Genomic DNA, 24,165 nt, shown 5'->3' on the forward strand with positions numbered 1-24,165 from the left:
ATTAAAAAATTGAGCAGATGATCCTTATTCAAAAAATTTGGCAGATGACCACAGAAACAAAGTAACCCTGTGTAACCTCAAGCTTCCCAATGAACAGTAAAGGAAGTCTGAGAAAAAAAAAAGTAAACTAAAGACACTGCAGAGAAATATTCTTAAATAAATGGATAATCAAGACCACATCATTTTGTGGTGGCTCCGGGGGGTTCAGGGGGTGACCCAGGCTCTGTGAAAATCTGTGCTCTGGGCTGCACACGTACGAGTGCTGCAGAAGCACATCCCAGCTGTGGGGTCCTACATGCACCTCCTGAACCCTTGGCATCCCACCATGCACCTCCTGAACCCTTGGCATCCCACCACAACAACACTGCTGCAGAGCCTGCTGAAGCCAACACCATCACAGAATGTCCTGAGCTGGAGGGACCCACCAGGATCCCCCAGCCCAGCCCCTGCCCTGCCCAGCCCCCCCAGCAGCCCCAGCCTGGGCACCCCTGGCAGCGCTGCCCAAAGGCTCCTGGAGCTCTGGCAGCCTCGGGGCCGTGCCCATTCCCTGGGCAGCCTGGGCAGAGCCAGCACCCTCTGGGGGCAGAGCCTTGCCCTGAGCTCCAGCCTGAGCTGCCCTGGCCCAGCCCCAGCCGTGCCCTGGCTGCTGTCCCTGGCCCAGAGCAGAGATGGAGCTGCCCCAGGATGGAGCTCAGACAGGTGCAGGCAGAACCTGAGCACAGTGGGAGACCTGATCTGAAGGGTGCAAGCCTGGACTTCACAGACAATCCCAAAGACCACACCAGCACACAGGCATGGCAGCAAGGAAGTTAACTAAGAGCAAAAGGTAGGCTGAGTACCTGGGAAAAAAATTCTGAAAGAGTGAGAATCAATATAAGGAATTAGTCCTCAGGGAAACAGTGGAAGAGCTTTTGCGTGGGTATTTTATGAGAGACTGGGCACAGCACCAACAAATGTACTGCAGGAAAGAATCAGACAATGGCAAGGAAATGGATTAAACGTGTTAGCAAGACAATTTCCAGATCCGATTTCTGTGAAGAGAAGACCATGACCTCACCACTGGATTTGTGGTGTTACCATTAAGTACTGCCCCATACGAGCCCCAAATCCCTCACTACCATGGGTATGGTCTTAAGACAGACCACACCAAAGACTGAAAGGGATCTGGGAGTGTCTCTTCATTGTTATTTTATTTTCATATTAATGATGGGTCAGTTTATGTCCACAGATTTTGTAAGGCAGAATTCACCAGGGATACTGAGGATGACAAAACTGAGACACAGACTAAAGCTTTTGGGGAAAACAAGAGGGCTGAAGTTGATTAAAAGGAAAAAAAAAAAGCCAGAGGAACATAATATTTAAAGACACATATGTGAGAGAAGCGACTCTTTCCAAGGACACACGACAGCAATGGAAACACGGAAAATGGCTGGCTGGCCAAACTGCTTTTCTGTATTTGTCTCATCCTTTCCAGTTCACTCCAGTTCACTGGAGCACAGCAGAAGTGCCATCAGCTTTTCCTTGTGTAGGGTTCCCACCACTGTAAGAAGCACAGAATCCATTTTGGCACTGACCAGGATCCAGTCAGGCCTCTGTGAAGAACCATCTGACACCGAAATCAGAGCAGCCACTGCAGATGCAGCTGTGGGAGACACCAAAGGCCAGAGCTTCCCTTCCATTTGTTGACTAATGGGGGTTGGCCACAACACCCAAATAAACAGGCACTTACCAATAGGATAAAGTGTTAAATCCAGGGATGAGCCACTGTAAACACACACTGGCCCATTAAAAACCCTTCCCCTCCTGCAGGAAGGAACTGTTCCCTCATGGTGAATTTACTGGCACATCAGTGAAGCACCCAGAAAATGATGGAGCTGATGAAGCTGGCCATCAGGGCAGAGGACTGGAGCAGAGCTGTCATGTTAAACCAGTGTAAAACACACAAACCTCATCTCAATTTTCTGAGTTTCTGTCAGCTTTGCACTGGCAGCTGTGCAGAATGAGGCACCCTCCTTCAGACCAAGGGCTCATATAAACAAACACACAACAGTATCTTAATGTTTAACACTTTAGGTGGGACGCCCATCTTCTTGCCTAGAGATAATTATTAGGACTCTCTTTGATCTGTATTTCCTCATGTCTTTATTTTTTTGTCATCTTTTTTTTTTTTTTTTTGTGTGTGTGTGTGTTCCCCAAAGGTACCAGTCCTTTTTGTTAGCTCCTGGCTGAGTTACTGCAGAGAAGACTCCATCCCATGAAGATGCTTCATGGGATAGCAGAGCATTTCCTGCCTTCCCATGGCCCTTCCAGATTGAAGAATCATTGAGCCATGTCCTGTCCCCAAAGTTTTCCAAAGTTTGGCAATAGCAGATGCCAAGGGAATAGCAGAAAAATAGAGCATATGTGAACAGGTATTTCCCTGACACTCTCCCAGCCTCTAGAAATCTGCTAGACAGAGATGGAGATTGTTTGTAAAAGTCTTTGGTGTTTTTATTCCATCAGTTTGTTCAGTTGTTTCTTGAATTCACACAAGTTTTAGCATTTGCACCACCCCACACCACAGCTTTCCATAACTCATCCATGGTGCATGAAAAAGTATCACTTTGTGATGGATATAGAGAGATCTAAACCTTTCCACTGTTACTTTGAAGCTCCACAACTTTGGTATTAGAAGAGATTGGTCACAATCCCTCCTATCTCCTGTTCGTTATTTCTCTAATAACCAACTGTACACAGCAGATGGGAGCTGCAACATCAAACCCAGCCCCATCCCACGGAAATGTCAGAAGAGCTGAAAAGCAGCTGAGAACAAAGAAACAAAATACAGAACTGAATCTTGAGAATGGACAGGCTTCTAAATTTGAGTCATTTTTCAAAGGAACAAAGTTTTGATCAGCAGATATTTCAGGAACACTGAAAGATCAGCTTTCATGAATATAAGGCTCTGGGGAAGTTTCCTTTATTTTCTTTTGGCTGTTACATCAGATGAAAAACTCCAGAAATTTCTTTTGTTCTAATGTTTCCAGAAAAATAACAGACACAAGTACAGCAGATTAATCCATTTCTGTGATTAAGCAGAATGTGAGCATGGATGGTTCTGGAAAGCTTTGGGAAGCACATGGATTTCCAGTATCCCAGGCACATTTATTGGTACCTCTGAAGGATTTGGAGAGATGATTGCTGAGTTCTGGTGGAGGCTGTAAGAGAGTTCACATCTTTCCTTTCCGTGAATTTCAGCAGTAGTTGCCGATACAATGGGATAAATGCTGATATCTTTAAGATAGTAGAATCAGCAGGCATTCATTGTAGCATCTACCAATAAACTTCTCTAGGTCATCTGCCTAAAGGCAGAAAAGAGTAAAAGTTCAATGAATCTGCTGAAGCCCTCCGTGCCTTTTTCATGATTTTATTCTGTAGCCCAAAACAATGAAAAAGAAGCCCTCAGCCTTGGAGAAATGGAATGTGTACCTTCCTCTACACTTAATGCTGCTCTTTCTTGAGGAGTTAATAAATATCAAATGAATAGAAGAGCTTTGAGTCTGCCACCAGCATGGATTGCCATTTAAATCCTTTCCAATTATAAGAACAATGAGAACATGTGCCTGGAAAGGACTTCAGGGAGCCATATCCTTTTAACCTCCCACAGCTCTTTGGTCAAGGGCTCTCCAGGGAATTTGGCAGGTTGGCAGCACCAGGAACATCCACGTCCTGCCTGGCCACAGCGAGCAGTGGGGCAGGAACACAGCCAGAAATTACAGACTCATTCCAAGAGAGGGCTTAATCTGCAGCTTGTGCAGAGTTAAATCAGAAAAGATCCCGGTCTCCATTTTATCTGGACTGCATGAACAGACCTGACTGTGCAACTGTCACGGAGCAAAGAAGGAAAGTCCAACAAACCTTTATAGAATTTCCATGTCCCACTGATTCCAATATGCTCCTCGAGGCCCCAGCAAAGCACCTCACATCAATCTGCAAAATTTACTTTAAAATCTAAATTTTAAATATTATAAATATAATATATAAATATAGTTTATAATAAAAATATATAAATATAAATTATAAATTTTAAATTAAAGTTAAGAAATACTTGAAAGAACCACAGGTTTGGGGGCACTATTAGGTCAGGCTCAAACCTGCCTGATATCCTGCAGTAATTGTGTTTTCCATTCCTCTCGCTCTGTTCAATATAAGTGGATATTTGAAAAATGCACTTTGTTTCTATCCTGCATTTACTCCATATCTCAATCATTAAATCAAGTAATGGAGTGATTTTAGCACCTTTGGTGTTGCTGCATTGCTATAGCTCCAGAAGGCAGGATAGATGCACTGGGGAGCACTCAGGAAGACAACAACACTTTTGCCAGTCACACATCAATGAAAGAGGATCTCTATTCTACTCTCATTTTTTTGTTCTTCATATCCCTTTGTATTTTTTTAATGTTCGTGAATGCTTCATAATCCAAGGCTACAGATTATTAATGCTTATAAATGACACCAATATTTCCTAGTAATGTGAAGAATCTGGATGAGCTAACAGGAAATAGAAGATATCCATCTTCCAGAGAATGAAATGGAATTTCCATCTACAGATGGTTCAATGGCACTTGGGTACCTGCCAGCTCCTTTTTGGCAATTAGAGGAACAGTAAGAATAAATGAAGCTTTAGGAGCACCAGTGTACACCTGCTTATTCCATTACTTTGGCAAGAATGGGTCAAAAACTCCCAAGAAATCTCCTTTCAGATCTCAGCTCACTAACACAGAGCACTTCAGCCATCATTTCAGAACACAGGCATGTCCAGTTCTTGAAAGTCACAGTGACACATGCACTGGTGACCAGGGAAGGGTATCCCCTCCACCACAAAACCCATCCTGGGCTCACTGAAACAGATCCAGTACATGCATCTACTGAACCACTTCAGCAAAATGTTGGCTAAGAGATATTGCACAATTTGTCAGCTGGAACAGACTGGAACCACCTCAGTGCAGCCTCCTGTTGTATTCCACAGTCTCCTGTGGAGTGCATCCCCAGGGCAGCAGAGTCCCCAGTGTCCTGCCTGTGTCCTGCTGGGCAGGGCTGCCCAACCACATCCCCGTGGGCTTTTGTGCAAGCACAGATGGGAGCTGGAAGGGAAAATGAAGCACATTCACTCTGCACCCCACTCTGCCTCAGGGGCTGTGGCAAATCTTGCACATATGGCAGAGTTTGGTTTGTCCATGGTTAAAGCTCAGCAGCTCCTTGACAAGTGCTGTAACAATACAGGGAATGGAAACCAGTGCCAGAAGAGACAGGAAATGGGGAAAGCGCTCTCAAGGACTTCGCTCTGAAAGCAATTTCCCATTGTTTACTAAATAAAAACATTTGAATTCATTGATTTGGTTTTGGCCAGGTCCTTTTTTGGCAGGGTGTTTTCTCCTCTACTTTGTTTAAGACATCTCTGACAGTTAGTGGGGTTGTCAAAGGACACACACTTGTGGGAGACCCTTCATTCTTGGGTACAACTCAGGCCCTTTTAGACTCGTGCCCTAGACACCTCTCCCTGCTGGCTGCACAGATCCTGGGCTGACCTGCCCTGTGGAGCACAGAGCCACAGGAGATATCAGCCTTACTCCATCCCAGGACTTCTCACTGCCTTAATCCAAAATACAGTGTCTGGTCTCACTCCAGGCAATGGGAGGAGATGCAGGACTCAGGGCATCACTCACAGACCCATAAGCACTGCAGTTCTCCTGGACTGGAGCACCAAGGGGAGGGGTGGTCCTTAAAACAGGACCAAAAGAGACTGAAAAATCCAACAAAACACCACACACACACACAGCACAGCAGCAGAAGGCAAATACTGAAACTTGTGGACACAGCAAGTTGATTCCAAGCTATTTTCCATTCTAGAAAAGGCATAAATCAGTATAAATCAGGCTTACAGAACCCCAACAGCAGGACTGTAATACCCTTGTGATCTGAAATTGTTCATAGTTCCACAGAACTTTATCTCAGCAGATATTTCCTTGATGGAAATTGCAGACTGAATTGCTTGAGAAAATTCCTTCATAAGCATTTCCTCCATTTCTGAAGCACCTATGTTTTCCATACCCGGATGTGGCTTTGCCATTCTCATTAAAATCTCTGAAAATCAGGCCAAGTTGAGAGCCCCAGAAAGACCTTAATTTGCAATTGTTCAGTGAAGAACAGCTAGAAGGTCAAACTTAATTTCTTCAGGGGCTCTAAATTTCTCTTGCAGCCACAGCTATTGCTGTCACAGGGTGCTACTGAACCCATTTTCTTCATCCCACTTGTGCCCTGCATGCCGAAATGCAGGACCAGATACTGACCACAGGATGACCTTTGAAGATCATTCCTGTCCCCAGCAGCTACCACAGAAAATTGCTGCACTCTTATCATCATCACCATCAAACCTGAACACACACCAGGGCAGGGAATCTAAATCCTTGCTCCTTCTGCCACCCTGTCTGATTTTATTGACCAACAGGTTCTCACTTTGCAGCTGAAGGCTGACCTCAGCCTAGGGCTGGCAGATCACAGGTTACCCGAGCTCTCCCTCTGTCACCAAAAGCAGCACCTGCACCAGCACATCTTCTGCAGACCCTGGCACACCAACATGGCCAGGGTTCTCACCCCATCACCAACAAACTGTGGTTTTGGTAATATTTCCTTTGAGAAGACTCTTCCAGGTCACCCATATTCCCTCACTCCTGAGCATCTCTCTATTGGGCACTCTGGGCAGCTTCCCTCAAAGAAGTGCTAAAAATATTAATCTGCAAAAGTGACTTGAATTTTTATACAAGTTTTTTCTTATTTTGATGACTATCTATTGGTTTCACCTCTGAGTTGAACCTAAACAAAGTCCCATGTGCTCCTGACACACTGTCCCAGGGTGATCATGCACCAGCAAACTCCATGAGGTTCCTTCTGGAGCATCCCAACATCTCAACATTACACACCATGGAATCAGTGAGGCGGGAAAAGACCTGGTCCAATGCTTCACAAGCCTTTCCATGAAAAACATTTTCCTAAGATCCAACCTAAATCTCCCTGGCACAACTGGAGGCTGTTTCCTCTTGTCCTGTCACTTGTCACCTGGGAGAAGGGACCGACCCACAAGCTCCTGTCAGGGAGCTGCAGAGAGCAACAGGGGAAAAGCAAAGGCTCATCTCCAGCCTGCTTTGGGTACTTTGCACAGACACACCAAGGAGATGTGGGCTAACTTTAGCCAGGAACAATCAACAGGCTCCTGGAGCGTCTCAAAGTTCTTCCCACGCTCTGCAGGATTCTAGGACTGATTTCTTCTTGTACATAAAGGCCACAGACTTTGCTTCAGTACTTCTAACTTCACCCCATTGTTCCTATTTCATTCATTTCTACCAGTGATGGAAAAGCTGGGAACTAGAAAAGACAAAAAAACGAGACCTAGCTCAATTTGCCTACCCAAATAAGCATATTTTCAACAGCAGACAAGGAGGAAATATCCTCCATGTCAGGACTCCCAGTAACTTCTTCCTGCAGTTCAATTCCCCAGACAGAAACAAGAGATGAGGCAGAGTTTTACCTGCTCCAGGGAACAGGTGGGGGGACATGGGCTGAGTCAGGAGACAGAGATGGCTTCTCCTTCCTCCCACTTACCCCTTCGCCAACATTTTTATCTGTGTTGAGTTTACAAGTGCCTTAATCAACATACAGCACATCTCCTCAAACCTGGCTTTCTCAGCTTCAAGTGTGAAATGAAAACCATCCTGGAGGAGGCCATCTGTGCAAGGCAGCCTATAGGAAATGGAGCTCGCACAGATGGGAGTTATCACACACTCCCTCGTGTCATATCAACACACCAGCTTTGCAAATCTGCCCTAAATAAACCAGAATTGACAACACATTCTGTCTGAGGCCAGCAGGGCTGTGTAAGCCTGGCGTGTACTTGGCAGGGCTGGATTGTTCTCTCCACTTTTAACAAACAACTCTCTCATAAACGGAAAACTTGTGAAGGTTCAAGTCTTGTGCTGTGTTCAAATGTCTGGAGGATTATGTTCAGCAAAGTCTCCTGGAGGGATCAACTAATTGGCCTTCAAATTCCTAGACAAGAAGCTGTAGGTTGCTTTAAAACTAGCAGGACACGACAGGGCCTCCTCACAATCCTCAGTGGGAACAGACACTGGTCTGGAACGTTTTCTAATTCCATTAACTCTTCACCAACACATAAAAATAACACTTTAAAAATGTTTATTTTTACAAGTTACATTAGGTGAAGAATATAGCTGAGCAATGTGGCTGAACACATATGGAAATGCTTAAGCAGCAGCTCTATTTTCTGTCCAAGCAGTCTGTAGACAAACACAATGAACTGAAGTTACATGAAAACTCAATGTACTATATGGAAAAAAAAAGGACAAAAAAGTGTGTTTTCATAAAAAACAAACTTGTTGGGTTGTTTGTTTTTGTTTTTTTGTAAGAGGAGCATCTGAGAGAGGAAGGCATAGCTTGAAACAGGCAAGCACAGAAATAATGAAATGCAGTTCAGGAGAATAAGGCACTGAAGAGGAGCCTTCGAGGTCAGATCACACCTTCACCTGGCCAGGGCCATGTTTCAGACAGTGGCCTGAGGGAGAGAGCTGGGAGCTGTTGTTAGCATTCAAAAATACATAATCACGTAGCGATTACATGCAGTGCTTTTTATTAAAGAGCTCTGGGAATCGGGGCATTACCCAAATCTGATTCCCACCATACATCCGAAATGATCATGCTTTTATACTCTATCGTTATATAACTTTCATGTTAATTATTAAACTTATATTGTTCTATTGTATACATAGATTTAGACCCCCTCTGAATTTCCAACATAGTTTCTCATTATTCTTCTTATGGTTATATAATAATTATATTTAATTACTAAACAATCATCACATCTAACAATTATATAATTTATCATACTGCTTACGCAGGTGAAGTTGATCTGGGAAAACACAAAGCTTAGCATTTTAGATTCTATCTTTAACTTTTTCCAGGGCTCCACTATCACTGTGTTGTCCCCAGCTCATCCCCTGACTCCACAGCAGCCTGCAGTTTAGGATTTCCACATGCCAGGTCCTTTGTACTGGTACAACACAGCCTTTGTGGACCCTTCCTTCCAAGAATGGATCCAGGCACTCCTGCAAACCCTCATCACCAGAGCCATATTGCACTGGGTGCCACATTGCACTCAGCAGGCAAAGCAGTGTTTCTCTTTTTCCTGACCTTTCATCTGATGTCCATCATTTTGGTTAGGGAATTAAGGAGAAATGGGGAACAACTGCTTATCTTTTGTCCCACTCCTTTGTTCAGGCCCAGATGTTCTGCACTTGCAAACTGTCCCAGGATGTGTTCCTGGGGGAGGCAGGACCTCCTTTAGCCATAGCTTTCTCACATTTCTCCACATTTACTGACCCAAAGTTTAACCTGCTGCTTTGTTTTCCAATCCCACAGGATCAGAGGGTAGGTACTTGTGCAGCTTTAGATCTGCCCATGCCACAGCTCTGAATTCCCTCAGACTTTGTTATTTCTCCATCCATTGCCTCCCTCAGGTCCCTGAGACTCCCCTGTTATTCTCATGGGAACTGCTCTTGGGTGTAACAACCACCCCTTCTACACCTTTTCTCACCTTTTAACCAGTCTGGTTTGCTAAAGAACATTCTCTGATCCCCAGGAAAGCAGCTGTGACAAAGGGCCATGTCAGGAGCTGTTAGAATATCTGAGGACACCACACACACTGAACACCAAAATCCAGATGTTTGTCCTTGAAGATTCCTCAAGTGCAACTTCCTTTTACAAAAGACATGCTGACTCCCCCACATCCATACAAAATGAAGTGCCAGCTCATTCTGATCTGTATTATTCTTTTGACAACACTGCACAATACAAAGCCAGATTTCTGTCTGCCACTCCCCAAGCTCCCTGAAACTCTCTTGGAAGTTCATCATATCAGCCCTGACTGTTTTCTAACAGGAGTGAGGAGAATTTAACTGAAAGGTTGGATACAAGTGTTAATTATTCAACAGTTCCTCTCCTGGCTCCTTCCGAGGCTCTGACATCGTGGTCCCTGCAGGCAGGTATTCTTCACTGTATTCTTAAATTCTTAATTTAGTAGTTGGGTTTGAGATGGGTTCTGCTAAGGAAACCAAGCACAGTGTAGATGCCTCAGAAACTCGATGTTTTTTTCTGCTCTACCTCCTGATTTTTCACACCCTGGTCTCCACGGGTTTTGTCAAGTTTTTGGACAAGCTTCTTATTCCCAACATATTTGGGAAAGAACTGTTACTTTTTATACTTTCTGAAAGCCTTTGAAAGTGTTTATTCTTTTCTATCTTCCTCACTTGGTCATGACTTCAGCTTTTGGAAGGATGCCCCTGCCTCTCCAGCCTTCCTTCCCTGCTGCTTCACATCAGAACTTTCTCTCACAGCAATTGATGGGGTTGAGGCATTTCCTCTGCAGCACAGAGCCTTGAAATCAGCTTCAGCTCCCCTCAAAGGTTTCACCCTTGTCACGGCTCCTTTCAGTTTCTTTTTAACCTGCTGCCTCATTCTGATATATTTTCCCTTTGCAAATGAAGGAATTTCACTTCTCTGAAGTTTTTGGCTTGGGTTACTTCTGCAGGATTTGTAAGTGCACTTGTGTTCACTGGCAGTACAATTCTGTACCAAGTTCTGCACAACTGCCAGAACAAAGTCAAAATTATCTTCCCCTCTCTAGATTCCTTCACCAGATGTTTCCCAAGGATGTCATTCTTGGACGGGGGTGCCAATTTTCTCCCATTGTTTTTCCTGTTTTAAAGCTCCCTACTCCTTATTATTCTATACTTTTCCTATCTCAAAAAGCAGGTATTTTAGCTTATTGCTTGGTTTATCATGCTGCATTTTCTTTGTTTCTTCTACAGAAATTGGGAAAACTAATTATGCTTCAAGAAAGGTAATTATCATTTAGCTATTATTCAACATGTAAGTGTAGAATAATTGTTTGCATTGCTTCTATTCTGTTATCCTTAATAAATACATAAACATCTAGAAAGATGAATCCACAGAACAGATCCAGTTCTGCTCATACCAAGGAATTAAAAATAATTGCTGTCTTTGGAATTTCAGAAGGAAATACATCACTGAATGAAACATTCTCTTTAAAACCTCAAAGAAAAGCAAGAAATGACAGGACCTTGCAAGAAGTTTATTTTCCTTGCTCACTGAATAATAGCTGTGACAGTTATTTAACCCTCACTCAACTCTTGCTGTTGATGCTGATCATGTTTGACACCTCAAACCAGCATGTCAGTAAGAAAATAAGCTACAACTGAAAACTTCTCATTAAGTAAGATTTTGGTTTTTAGACACCTGTTATGGGAATAGCATAGCCTTGAACTGCAGTGGAAAATGAGCAAGGTAAAGAAATTGCTGAAAACCCAAATGCTGGACAGAATGGTACAGATGGCATTTTTAGGTCAAAGGCTAAATCCTCACAGAACAAAAGACAAATTTACTGCAGAGAGAACAAAAAGCATCAGCCCTAATATTGCACACACTCATTAAATGTGTCAGCTGGCTGTACAGAGAGGTATGAAATGGGATTTTGGTACCAGCCAGTGTTCAGTGCCACTGTTCAGTGCCACTGTTCCTTCAGCTCAGCCCATTTCCCTGTCTCTGTTCCTGAAGCTGCTGAGGGTTATGGAGACAGTGATTCCCACATCCTATTTGTACTTCTGTGACAGAACCCCCTGAGCTGGAGGGACCCACCAGGATCCCCCAGCCCAGCCCCTGTCCCTGCCCAGCCCCCCCAGCAGCCCCACCCTGGGCACCCCTGGCAGCGCTGCCCAAAGGCTCCTGGAGCTCTGGCAGCCTCGGGGCCGTGCCCATTCCCTGGGCAGCCTGGGCAGTGCCAGCACCCTCTGGGGGCAGAGCCTTGCCCTGAGCTCCAGCCTGAGCTGCCCTGGCCCAGCCCCAGCCGTGCCCTGGCTGCTGTCCCTGGCCCAGAGCAGAGATGGGAGCTGTCCCTCTGCTTCACCTCACCACAAAGTTGTAACTCTGATGAGTCTCCCCTCAGTCTCCTCTTCTCCAGGCTGAGCAGACCAAGTAAGGTTGACTTGAGTAAGAACTACTGCCTGCTCCTCTAAATCCACCAGAGAAGCTACAGAACCTGCCAGGCCATTCTTCAGCACTGACTCAGCGCCAGAAGGAAAACTCTGAGCCTGCAGTTACACATTTTGCAGGGTTTGAGTGTGCAATATCCAGTCATGAGAACAGAGAAAGGCAAGACCCCAGCAAGCCAGACCCCAGCACTTCCTATGGCCTCTGTTACTCAAAGGGGATACAGGAATCCCAGGATAGGCTTTCCATGACAGCTCTGAGCAGGCTGCAGGGACATTGCCTGACCCACCCCATACTCACACAGAGCTCTCCTGTTCAGGATTCCAGCTGCATGTTTGAGCTCACACCCTCATTTTCCATGGATCATCTTGTTATCCTGTAGGATAACACAAACCAAAGGTGGCAAATTAACACTAAAATAAAGCAAGGTACAAGGCACCCTGGGAACGGGATCGAAGGAGAGGGGAAATGTTTTACATCATCTCCCAGAGTAAGCTGGTGGAATTCCCAAATCTCAGGACAAGGGAATTGGTAATGAGAGAGAAATAAATTCCTTCACCTCTGGGTTGAAATCCAAGTCAGGCTGGTAGTAGCCAAGACCCATTAGCTCAACATCTGCTAGTTGTTTGGCAGCCCATGTGAAGTGAGTTATATTCCTCAGCATCCACATCCCAGTCCCACTAATTGGCACCACATTGGCAATCTAAACACAGAGGTTAAGGTCTGAGCACACAGCAGGCAGCAACTCTGAGATCAGGCAGCTCCAGTTTGGAGGACACATGTGATAAATTATACTTCTGGTATCTGGAACTCCATTTAAGTGCCCCACCATCCTGTCCTGCCCCCAGAATAAAACTGGAACTGCAGGGGAGGCAGCAGCTGTCAGCAGTCCCTGCCCAGCTCCTGCAGCACTAACACATCACCACTACCAGACAAGGCAGCTTCAACAACTGCTGAAATTTTAAGCAAAATGCTGTACAGCATTAAGTATGAGCTAAAGTGTTTGGATAATAGTTACCAATATCCATAAAAACAGTATCTTTCCCTAAACTCCAGTTTTTAATGCAAAAATGCAACACTCACTAAAAACGCAGTAACAATATCATTTTATAGATCCTAAATAACAAGGCTATTTTCTTTTTGTCTTTCCTTCTTCTGCAGCTTTCCAACAAAGAGTGCACAGGACCAAAGCTGATTTGAAAACACAAACCATTAACTTTAAAGAATTATTCTTTTTATTGCCCCATAGTAAAATGTTTCTCTCTGAGGACAAAAAAAGGTTTTAGCTCTTAATACATAATAGTAAAAGAAAATTGATTTTTCACATCATCTGAATATGGCAGCATAAAGTAAGTCGAAACTATGAGGGAAGGAGACTCATGTTACAGTTTAGAAACTGTTCCTGATGTTTACACATCACTTCAGTTTAAAGAACTGCTTATGATGGGAACATGATGAAAGCTGTTGAGCATGAAGGAAGGGAGATGGAAATTAAGCCAAAAGAAACATCTTTGCCAGAACTCTACAAGAAAAGAGAATCAGAGTCAGTTGGTTTGGGAGGGACCTCTGGAGTTTTCCAATCCAGTCAGATGCTCAAAGAATGGCCAACTTCAAAGTGGGGTGAGGCTGCCCAAAGATATTATAGATGAAAGCACAACATTGTACAGTGCCCTGCAAAATCCACCTATAAAGACATTTTTCTTGCAAGCCAAATGTCCTCTTCATTTACCACTGCTCTGGAAATTATTCCACTCTAAGCTGTTTTGAGAAGCAATAGGACCAGCAGCCATGAGGAACAGGGGAACACTGCAAAGGAAACAAACCTAATCTGAGCACCCAGTAGGACCAAGGGATGGAGAACTTCAGACGCTAGAAGGACTTGAGAACAGGAGACTCTGAGAGAACTTGGAAAGTCCAGTCCTCTCAGGATCTGTGTTTTAATCTATCTTACTTTGGAGAGGTATGCTCAGCCTGTGGGAAAAAGGCAGCAGTGACATAAGGCCAGTATGCACAAAAACAAACCCAACCCCCAGTCTGCATTCCACAGCCACTCAAAGGAGGTGTTTTCCTTCTTGTGCAAGGAACACTCCAACAGTTCACAGCCAGGGGGGCAATTGCCCCTCAGCTGCCTCACACAGGAACAGCCTGTGGCTTTGGCACAGCTCTGCCAGCCCTGCCTGGCTCTGCCAGCTCCGCCTGGCACTGCCTGCCCTGCCTGGCACTGCCTGCCCTGCCTGGCTCTGCCAGCTCCGCCTGGCACTGCCTGCCCTGCCTGGCACTGCCTGCCCTGCCTGGCTCTGCCAGCCCTGCCTGGCTCTGGCAGCCCTGCCTGCCCTGCCTGGCTCTGCCAGCCCTGCCTGCCCTGCCTGGCTCTGCCTGCCCTGCCTGGCTCTGCCAGCTCTGCCTGCCCTGCCTGGCACTGCCTGGCTCTGCCAGCTCTGCCAGCCCTGCCTGGCTCTGCCTGCCCTGCCTGGCTCTGCCTGCCCTGCCTGGCTCTGCCAGCTCTGCCAGCTCTGCCTGCCCTGCCTGCCTGGCCCACTGACAAAGCCAGGCCAGTCTGACTCCCACCAAAAGGTGCTGCCAGTTCTGAGGGTCTGCACAAGCTCTTGAGGATTCTGTCTTCTTTTCTCCCCCTCTGCTCTGCCCTCCTGAGACCCCACCTGCAGTGCTGTGCCCAGCTTTGGAGGCCTCAGCACTGAAAAGACCTGGAAATGCTGGAGAGAGTTCAGAAGAGGCCATGGAGATGCTCCAAGGGCTGCAGCCCCTCTGGCCTGGAGCCAGGCTGGGAGAGCTGGGGGTGCTCACCTGGAGAGGAAAAGGCTCTTTGGACACCTTAGAGCCCCTTCCAGAGCCTAAAGAGAGCTTGTAAAAAGAATGGAGACAGATTTTTTCATACAGGCAGGTAGTGACAGGACAAGAAGAATGGCTCCCACTGCCACAGGGTGGGATTAAATTGCAGATTAGGAAGAAATTCTTCCTTGTGAGGATGGGCAGGCCCTGGCACAGGGTGCCCAGAGCAGCTGTGGCTGCCCCTGGATCCCTGGCAGTGCCCAAGGCCAGGCTGGGCAGGGCTGGGAGCACCTGGGACAGTGGGAGGTGTCCCTGCCATGGCAGGGGTGGCACTGGATGGGCTTTAAGGTCCCTTCCAACCCAAACCAGTCTGAAATTCTGTGATTCAAGATGGACCAAGGGATCTGTCTGATAGAGCAGGACCCCAGAGCTCCAATATCCCTGCATCTGCTTCTGGCAGCAAGGACACAACCTTCTTTCCTCCTCCACTATTTAAGGCTTAAGGGTGGATCTTTTTTTACTCTCTTCTATACTTCTGAGGAGTAGAATAGGCTTATACCACATTTTTTAAATGCCAATTCATTCTGTTTTAAGACATGTTATTAGCAGCTTCTTTTAAAATGACACCAACTACAAGTGATTCTATTGACACTTGAGGCAGGAGCTGCTGTGCTGACATCTGCAAGAGAATTAAAGGGGACTGTGCTGACTGCCACGAGCCCAGCACTAGCTGGAAGAAACCAGACTGGCAACAGAAACATCAGCACCAGAACTGCTCTGCCTTTGGCCACATTTGGGTCCCAGGCTGCCAGTTCAGGAGGTGCTGAGGTGCTTCAGCACTAATTCCTGATGCTGCAGGACTGTGGGGTGACAGGGCCAAGCAAAGGTTATCATCATGTGATGGAGTGAGCTGCTTCACTGAGCAGCTCTCATGTGCACTTCTGAGCCCTCATGCAAATATTGAGCAAGCATTTATAGTTAAAGTAAATGTTTTCTCACAAAACCAAGTATAGGAATAATACCAAACTCATGAGTTTCCTGAGAGTAATTCCTCTCCATTTAGAAAACAGGAGGCGTCCAAGAAAGAACTTCTTTACAGGGGAGGAAGACAGGAAGGAAGGAAATGTGAATTACATACACCTCTAGATAAATTCCCCTTTAAAAAAAAGGAAGGAAATTAGAGTTAACTAAAAAGAGCATGTTTAGCATCACTGCACAAGCTGGGGAAAAAAACCTCGGAAATCCTGGCCAAAGATAATGCTGCCTCCTGCTGTCCCTGCCAGGCTTGCCCCAGGCACAGGGGAAAGGGCCATTTTCACCCTCTTACCACTCTGAAGTTACAAATTACAGTCACCATTTGATGATCACCTCTCCCTGTGTCATCCTAGGTTCCTTTGTAATAAGGCTGTTAAAAAGCATGTGTTTTCACTTTTTTATTATTATTAAAAAAGGATAACTCCTAACTGAGCAAAGGCTCTGTTGATACAACAACATGTGGATTAAATCTGAAAGGAGAAGAAGGCTGTTCTAATAAACTGACAATCCTGCTCAGAGGCCTTATATCCAGAGTAGTGTAATAAATCATGAGGAAAGATTTCTCTTTGGCCGAAATAACCATTTATTTAGGCATGGAACAAGAGTATTTTAAAATTGCTCTGGACATGGTACACAAAAGACTTTCTCCATTTTTGTTCTTTTTTGTTTGATCATTTTCTGTTGAGTTTTAAGCATAAACCCGAAGTTTTGCATGTGCATTTGTTAAAATTGCTTACTTTTTGGTGCTTAAACCTCTGACAAGTCAGCCAGATAGCACCATTGGGCACCTACAGAAACAAGGGAAGGAAAAAGAAAGGAAAAAGTGGTTCCTGCTCCATTACATCATTACATTAGGCAGAAAATTGCCCAAAATTTAAGCTTTCCTATTATGCTTCTCTCGTGTGCTTTTACAGTTGTATTTGTTCCCTTAACCTCTATCAGCAGGGGCTTTTTCACTCTTTTTAAAGCAGGAGACACTCTGCACTATTGCTGCCTTTCCCTGTCACACACAAACTGTCCCACAGTGGCTTCTGAGCCCAGCACAAGGACCTGCCCAGTCAGAGCATCACTGTGGGGCAGTGAACAGCAGGGAGGGGCTCAGAAACCCCAGCCCCAAAATACTGCCCAGAATCAGGGTCTGGCAGAACCTGAGTACAGCACTGAACTGCAACTATAGATGGGTCTAAGTACTGCATAATAAAAATTTAATTTGTACCTGGAGCTGATTTCCAAGCTAAAGCATCTAACAATTCCCCTTAGGACACTGTGCTGTGGGGATGGCATTGGCCAGCTCCGGCAAACATGTCCCCACAAAACACAGCTGTCTTCTAACAGTGACAGAAAACAAAACACCATCACCATAAAACAAAACTTTCAGTTCCACGGAACTGTTCTGTGAGGAGGTATTACTCAAATCTGGCAGAAAGTATTTCCTACAAGGTAGAGCTCCTCTTCAGACATGTTCTGAAATGTCTCTGGCTCCTGGATTACCATGACTTCTTAGAATATCCAAACTGTGGTAAAACACGAGAGGGATCTGGATATGGTGTGGAGGATAACACTGAAGGGGTGAAGATTTTGGCTGAAGCCTCTGCCATTCATGGTGTCAGTCCTGAAGTCACTTACAGAAATCACAAGAGTACAAGAAACACTCTTCAAACCCATTAAAAACCACAATCCCCAGTCTCACAGACAAGATGCTTTAAGCCCAGCAACTGTTTTTATCTCTGCCAGAGGAGTTCCTGTGTATTCCATTCCACCTTAAAATCCATCTGCCAGCCAGACAAATAAAAGGTTCCTCAGGAATTCCAGCAGTCACTGGGAGGCCATCCCAGCCTGCCTGTCTGCTGCTGTATTCCCAACTCCCTGAAAGGATCCAGGGGGCACATACCAGCCTGGATCAGCGCTGGGCTGCTCTGTGCCCTCTGTCCCCTGCCCACTGCCTTTGCCCAGAGCAGCTGTGCCACCCTCCAGGAGAGCAGTGGGAGCTGGGAACCGCAGAGTGCTGGGAAGTGCAGAGTGCCTGCCTTGTCCCAGGGCAGCTCTGCAGGATGCCCAGCCCAGCCCTGCCTGCAGGGGCTGTCACCCTGTGCCATCAGCTGCCTCACAGGCTCAGCGTCTCCCCAGCTCTGCTTCCCACACACCTGCAGCCACCCACGGGCTCAGGCAGCTCCTGCTGCCTCCTCCTGTGCTCTCCCACAGAGGGATGCTGGACAATCCCTGAGCAGGCAACCCCTCTTTGCCAAAAAGCCTCCAAGGGGATGGAAAGTTCTGGGGGGACAGAAAGGAAAAGTGCAAGAGGAGATTAAAAACTAGGAGAGGAAAAAGTAGGCCTAACCAGGACTTTTTCTTATTATTCTGCTTTGATTGTGAAGAATGAAGTCACATGGCCAAGAGAGCTGAGAGAAGCCTGGCACAGTGATTCAGGAGTCCAAGGCAAGTGCTGTCTCCTGGCTGGGCACAGAACCTGCTCTGATAAACACTCTTGTGCTCGGGGTTCACTGTCCCTGCCCTATGGACAGCAAAGCCACCCCTTGGAGTACAGGCAGGGCACACACGGCACTCTGGACAGAGCTGCTCAGTCAGCTGGCTCTGTGCACAGCTGTCCCTGCCCTGTCACCTGTCACACCACCCCCTCCTCCCCTCCCATCCCAGAGAGGACAGGGACACCCCAGAGCAGTGACAGAACCAGCCCCCACCTGCAGCTCCCACAGCACCGGGAACCCAGAGCTGAGTGGAGCCAGAGCTCAGGGCTGAGGGAGCCAGAGCTCAGGGCTGAGGGGAGCCAGAGCTCAGGGCTGAGGGGAGCCAGAGCTCAGGATTGAGGGGAGCCCCAGCTCAGGGCTGAGGGGAGCCAGAGCTCAGGATTGAGGGGAGCCCCAGCTCAGGGCTGAGGGGAGCCAGAGCTCAGGGCTGAGAGGAGCCAGAGCTCAGGGCTGAGAGGAGCCAGAGCTCAGGGCTGAGAGGAGCCAGAGCTCAGGGCTCAGGGGAGCCCCAGCTCAGGGCTGAGCTCTGTGCCCTGCAGGGACGGCTCCAGCCCAGGAAACACCACCTGGCTCCTGCCAAGGTTCCCCAGGCTGGGGATGAGTCAGTGCATATTGCTCAGAATTAGCAATTATGGGTTCCACCGGTTTGGTTTGGTTTTGTAAAAGCAAAACAAGGTATGTTTGGACAAAGGTGAGATTATGTTTGTGTTTACAGACAATCTGACTCCTGCATATAAATATGCTGTTCCTTGGACAAAAAACTAAAAACATCAGGAAATCAAAAGTAATGCAAATGATCTGGCTTTATAATCTTGCCAGAAAAGAAGCACCACAAAAGCAGTTGAATAATAATCATGGTCTTAAATTTGACTTCTCTGACTCCTATTTTGTTCAATATTTTAATTATATTTGCAAAAAATTCTAAACCTCAGATTTAGATTCTAAACCTCAGATTTTGATGCGCATTTATATATATTGATTAATTCACCCAAGGTAAAAATCATTATCCTCTTTTTGACACAAAGAAAGTGAAAGGAGACACAACAAACTGTTTGTCAAAGACACAGAACTGGCGGAAGGGCTGGTACTAAAACCCAAGAGTTTCTGGAGCACCTTATATTTTTATCAAGGATTTACTTTTTGAAAGACAATAGCAACCAAAAACCAATATCCAAAATGGTTACAGATTTAGGATCAGGGCAGTTTATGGGGTAAAGGCCATGAGAAAAGCAAGTTCATTAATTCACATTAGGAAAACTGCAGTGAATTCTCAAATAAGTTGTTGCTATATTCCATACAGAGCACAAGCATGAACTGAGCCCACAGCACAGGCACTGCAGCCTTGGATCACTAGTAACCCAGGGAAATCCAGCTCCACATTCCCACTTTCTGCAGCGAGATTTCTCTGGAGAGCTGCAGGGGGATGAGGCTGCTCAGCTCCCTGGGTGATTCTAGAGTGCCCTCTAACGAGGCTGCAGCTGCATTTCACACACACAGGAGCACAGGAAAGCCCCAAATGAGCCTTGTCTCCACTTGAAAACGGGACAGCAGATGACAGACACTAACTGGTGACTGCTCCTGCACAGATATTTTATATTGCCTCGTTGGTAAATACCTCAGTAGGCAGCAGGACTATAGAGAAAGATGGGAAAATTCACAGTTCTCCCATTCCAAGAGAAGAAAGGATACTGAGTAAGATGAAAGTTAACCCAGTACAACTTTTTAAGATAAACTGAGTTTTACACAATCTGTAAGGAATTGCTGGGTAACTTTTCAACACATGATGCAGTTAAATCAAACTTTACAAAAATAAGTGAATATAATCAATGAAGTTCACAAATCAAAATGGAATCTCCTTGAATATATTCCTTAATACACTGGTGTACCATAAAATACTGACTATTAGGTCTGCACCCAAGAGTGGTCACAGACTGCAGTGGTGGAACAGGACTGGCTACAAGTTCATACAGCAGACATGTGGTTTATTGCCCAGTTCCCCTTCACCCACCTCCACAAACTAATAAAGCATCCTGCAAACCAGAAAAGTTCTTCTTGAGAAACAAACGCTGATCCTCAGAACAGAAATTCACTGGAATAATCTCAGAACAGGGCTGTTCCTTGCCCTTGATGCTGACCCTGCAGCTGTGCCAGGTGAGCACAGCTGCTCAGGGTGGGATCAGCAGAGTCACAGCAGCCCCTGTGCAGCTCCTGTCCCCTCCCTCCCCCTGTCCTGCACCAAGGCACCCCACTCAAGTGGGATCCACCCAGCTGGGAGCAGAGGGTGCAAATGATTCTTTTCCAAGCTCCTACAAGACAGAACGGAAAGGGGCAGAAGTTCCTGAAGCTGCACTGCCCCCATCCTGCCAGATGCGACTCAGAAGCTTCTGAAGAGGTCTGGCAAACTCACCCCGAGGGAGGATGGTGGAGGTGTCACTGCTGGGCGATGTCTGGGGACCCTGCTGCCACCAGGAGCTGTGAGGAAGCAAACAGAGCTGTGAGCACCTGGCAACCAACACCTCAGCCCCGAGCCAGCAGGCACCTGGCTAATGCAGGCTGGGAGACAGAGCTGGTGGGCAGCACATTCTGCCTTGAACCCCTCTCACGTACTTGCTAACCTCTTCACTTCTTGCTAAGCATTTTTACTGTAATGTTAAGATCATGAGGTGCAATGAGGGGAGACCTCAGAGGAATCTGCAGCTCCTCCCAGGGGCAGAGCAGGGACAGCTCCCATCTCTGCTCTGGGACAGGGACAGCAGCCAGGGCACGGCTGGGGCTGGGCCAGGGCAGCTCAGGCTGGAGCTCAGGGCAAGGCTCTGCCCCCAGAGGGTGCTGGCACTGCCCAGGCTGCCCAGGGAATGGGCACGGCCCCGAGGCTGCCAGAGCTCCAGGAGCCTTTGGGCAGCGCTGCCAGGGGTACCCAGGGTGGGGCTGCTGGGGGGGCTGGGCAGGGACAGGGGATGGGGGATCCCAGTGGGTCCCTCCTGCTCAGGACATTCTGTGATTCCATTTGGGTCACCAAGGACTAAGAACACCTTACCAATGTGATGAAGCATGCAGGGAACCAGCACCCTGACCCACATGGGTTATCCACTTCAACAAGCACAACAAACACCTCCAGCAAAGCTCCACTCCATGGCTGCAGTGGCCCAGTGGCCACCACTGCTCACAAACAGCCCTGGAGGACACCCTCAGCTGCACAGGTAACAAAAACCTGCCCTGCTCCAGCTGAAACTGGAGCTTGAGCCTGTACAGCCCAACTGCACTGCCCTCCTCAAAGAGCCAAGCTCATTTCCTTTCAGTTTCTAACACTGGGAGATTCAAGTCCCTAGGAATATTTTCCAAAAGTGTACAGGCAATTGTATAACCCAAGGAACCCACATGGAGCAGTTTGATAGAGCTTCCCAAGCAGTGCTGTGTTCAAACACTCCTCACAGCACTGCTACATCCCAGCCAACTCTCTTCCTGACCAAAAGCTTATTCCTTGAGGAGATTCAGGCAGAGTTTGACATCACAAAGATCAGCAGTGGGCAGACAGTGTCCTGGCTGTTTTGTAAAAGAGACTTTTCTTTCATGAACATGTAACCCAAACAAGGCTCAGTGAATTGGTGTAAAATCAAAAATGATTAGACAGTCTCTTTTGAACCGGACATGCATCCTATTCAGTAGACAATAAAAAGTGTAAAAAAATGCAAGAGCAAATTAATACCTGAAATCAGTAAGTGAACCACAGCTGTGTGCAGAGCTGTAAGGGTAAGCCCTTGTTGGGCACTCTGCTTTTGAAGGCAAGATGAGCAACAACCAAGAATAAAACACATTGTGCAGGTACCACAAACCATGGAATAAGCAAAAAAAAAAATCTTACATTAATCAAGAGTGTAAAATGACAGCAGCCACACATTTAGACTTAACATGAAATGTGACCATACCCTTGGCAGACCTGGAGATGTAACAAAGAGGAAATTATTTAAAGGCATTAAATCCATGTAGAGCTGGAGTGTCCCCTGCCCTGAATCAGTATCGTGGGACAAGGATGCAGCAATGCACAGGGGCCAGGGCTCACCTGTGCAGACACACGTGCAGCTCTGCTCTCCCAAACAGACTCAGAGATGCACTGAAGCACTGGGCAGAGAATTTGGCTGCTGTATTATGACAAGAAAAAGAGTCTTTGATGCATTTTTTATGCCAGTTGCTACCACAACAAGCCGGGGCAGGTTTGGCCTGCAGGACCAGCAGCCCCAGAGCAGGACACCAACAGGAACCCTCCTGATATGTCAGCTTCAAATTGGTTTCTGGCCTGTTACTGTTCAGATGTTTAGACAACAGAAATTTGACTTTTTCTTTCTTTGCTTAATTCTTCCATTCTTCTTATTTATATCTCCTTATTTTCATTAGCAAATTCCTTCTTCACGTTCACAGTGTGGCAAGTACAAGGAATACACAACCTTGTCCATGGGATAGGGTCAGGGAAGGCACAGAACCCTCATGTGTTACAGGTGATCAGACAGAAGTTGGAGAGTTTTTAACTGCTCCTGGTCTGACCAGGGTCCAAAACACTTTATCTTTCTTTACCTGCACTTCCACCTATTCCTTGCAGAAGAAACTGCAAGGAGGATTGCTCTGTAAGAATTAGCAACACAGGGATATCTTTCCTTCTGTAGAAATGTCTTTGACAGAAGCAATTGCCTCAACCCTCCACAGGTCTGTTCAGAGCCAGAGCCCAGGCAGTGCAAAGCTGAGCCTGAGGGAGCTGCTAATGGCACAGGCAGGGCTCACTGCCTGACTCTCACCTGCAGCCACAAAGCACGACCTGCCCCAGGTCCCCAGCAGGGAACTCAGTCAGCACAGGGGGGAAGGACACGCTGCTCCTGACCTCACACACCTGGACAAGGCTCTCACCTGCCAGGCCCACATTAATGCCACTGGCAGCCTCCACATATATTCCAAAAGAGGCAGAGACTGTTATCCTCTGGGAAAAGAGCTTTCCAGACTCCCAATATCCCACGTATACACACCACCTTCTTTCGTTTTTCTGCAAGATTTTTTCAGATCTTTATCACTGACATCTGCCATGGTTCCTCCAACACTCTATCAATTTATTACACATTTATTCAGATGAGAGATGAGCATGTGAATCTGCAGGATGTTCAGCCCTTGGCACATGTCCTGTTTCTGTTCCCCAGTTCCTGTGTGACCAGCCCTCCCTCCAGTACCCCTGGTTACCAAGGGAGCTGCTTGAGGAGGCTGCCAGAGCACCAAGAATCCTCAGAGAGCTACAGAAAATATATTTTTATTTAAAGATATATTACACAGACTCAGCAATTAGCTTTTGAATTAAATTACTCAAACTTGGTTCAGAAGAGCACTCTTAATTTCAATAAAGTGTCTTTGTCATTAGCCCAGAGGTGCCCTGTGTCATTCCCTCTCCTACCAGGTTACATCCCTGCACACATCAGCAAGTTATTTAATGCTTGTTTGGGTAAATTATTCATTCACAGGAGCAGCTGCTTTGGTTGTCTGAGTATAACTGAGCCTCTGTGAACTGGCATCCACCTCTGTGTGAGGATCCCCCTGCACCACTTCAGAGCTGGGAGCTCCAGCACAGGGAGCTCTCCCTGCTGCCTCTGGAGAATCCCACAAGCTGCACTGGCTCCAGCTGTGCCAGCTGCTGTTTGCAGTGGAAAAGAGCAATTTCAAGTGTTCAGTTTAGTCCTTCTGTGCAGCCCACACTGGCCTGAGGGGC

The 24,165-nt window shown here is 46.6% G+C and overlaps 1 protein-coding gene across 8 annotated transcripts in view; it reads right to left on the reverse strand.

Annotated features, from left to right (window-relative positions):
• Positions 1–24,165, reverse strand: part of EXD3 (exonuclease 3'-5' domain containing 3) — a 250,109-nt gene that overhangs the window by 223,432 nt on the left and 2,512 nt on the right. For 4 of the 8 annotated variants that reach the window (XM_074556339.1, XM_005491854.4, XM_074556344.1 and 1 more), the window contains exon 2: positions 20,833–20,897. The exons of 3 other annotated variants lie outside the window; for them this stretch is intronic. The gene's annotated coding sequence lies outside the window, so the exon portion shown is untranslated. Of the gene's footprint in view, positions 1–12,414; positions 12,491–20,832; positions 20,898–24,165 lie in introns of all 8 variants that reach the window. One more of the 8 variants, XM_074556340.1, reaches the window with a different exon arrangement.

The sequence above is a fragment of the Zonotrichia albicollis genome, chromosome 21, assembly GCF_047830755.1.
Source record: "Zonotrichia albicollis isolate bZonAlb1 chromosome 21, bZonAlb1.hap1, whole genome shotgun sequence".
Lineage (NCBI taxonomy): Eukaryota > Metazoa > Chordata > Aves > Passeriformes > Passerellidae > Zonotrichia > Zonotrichia albicollis.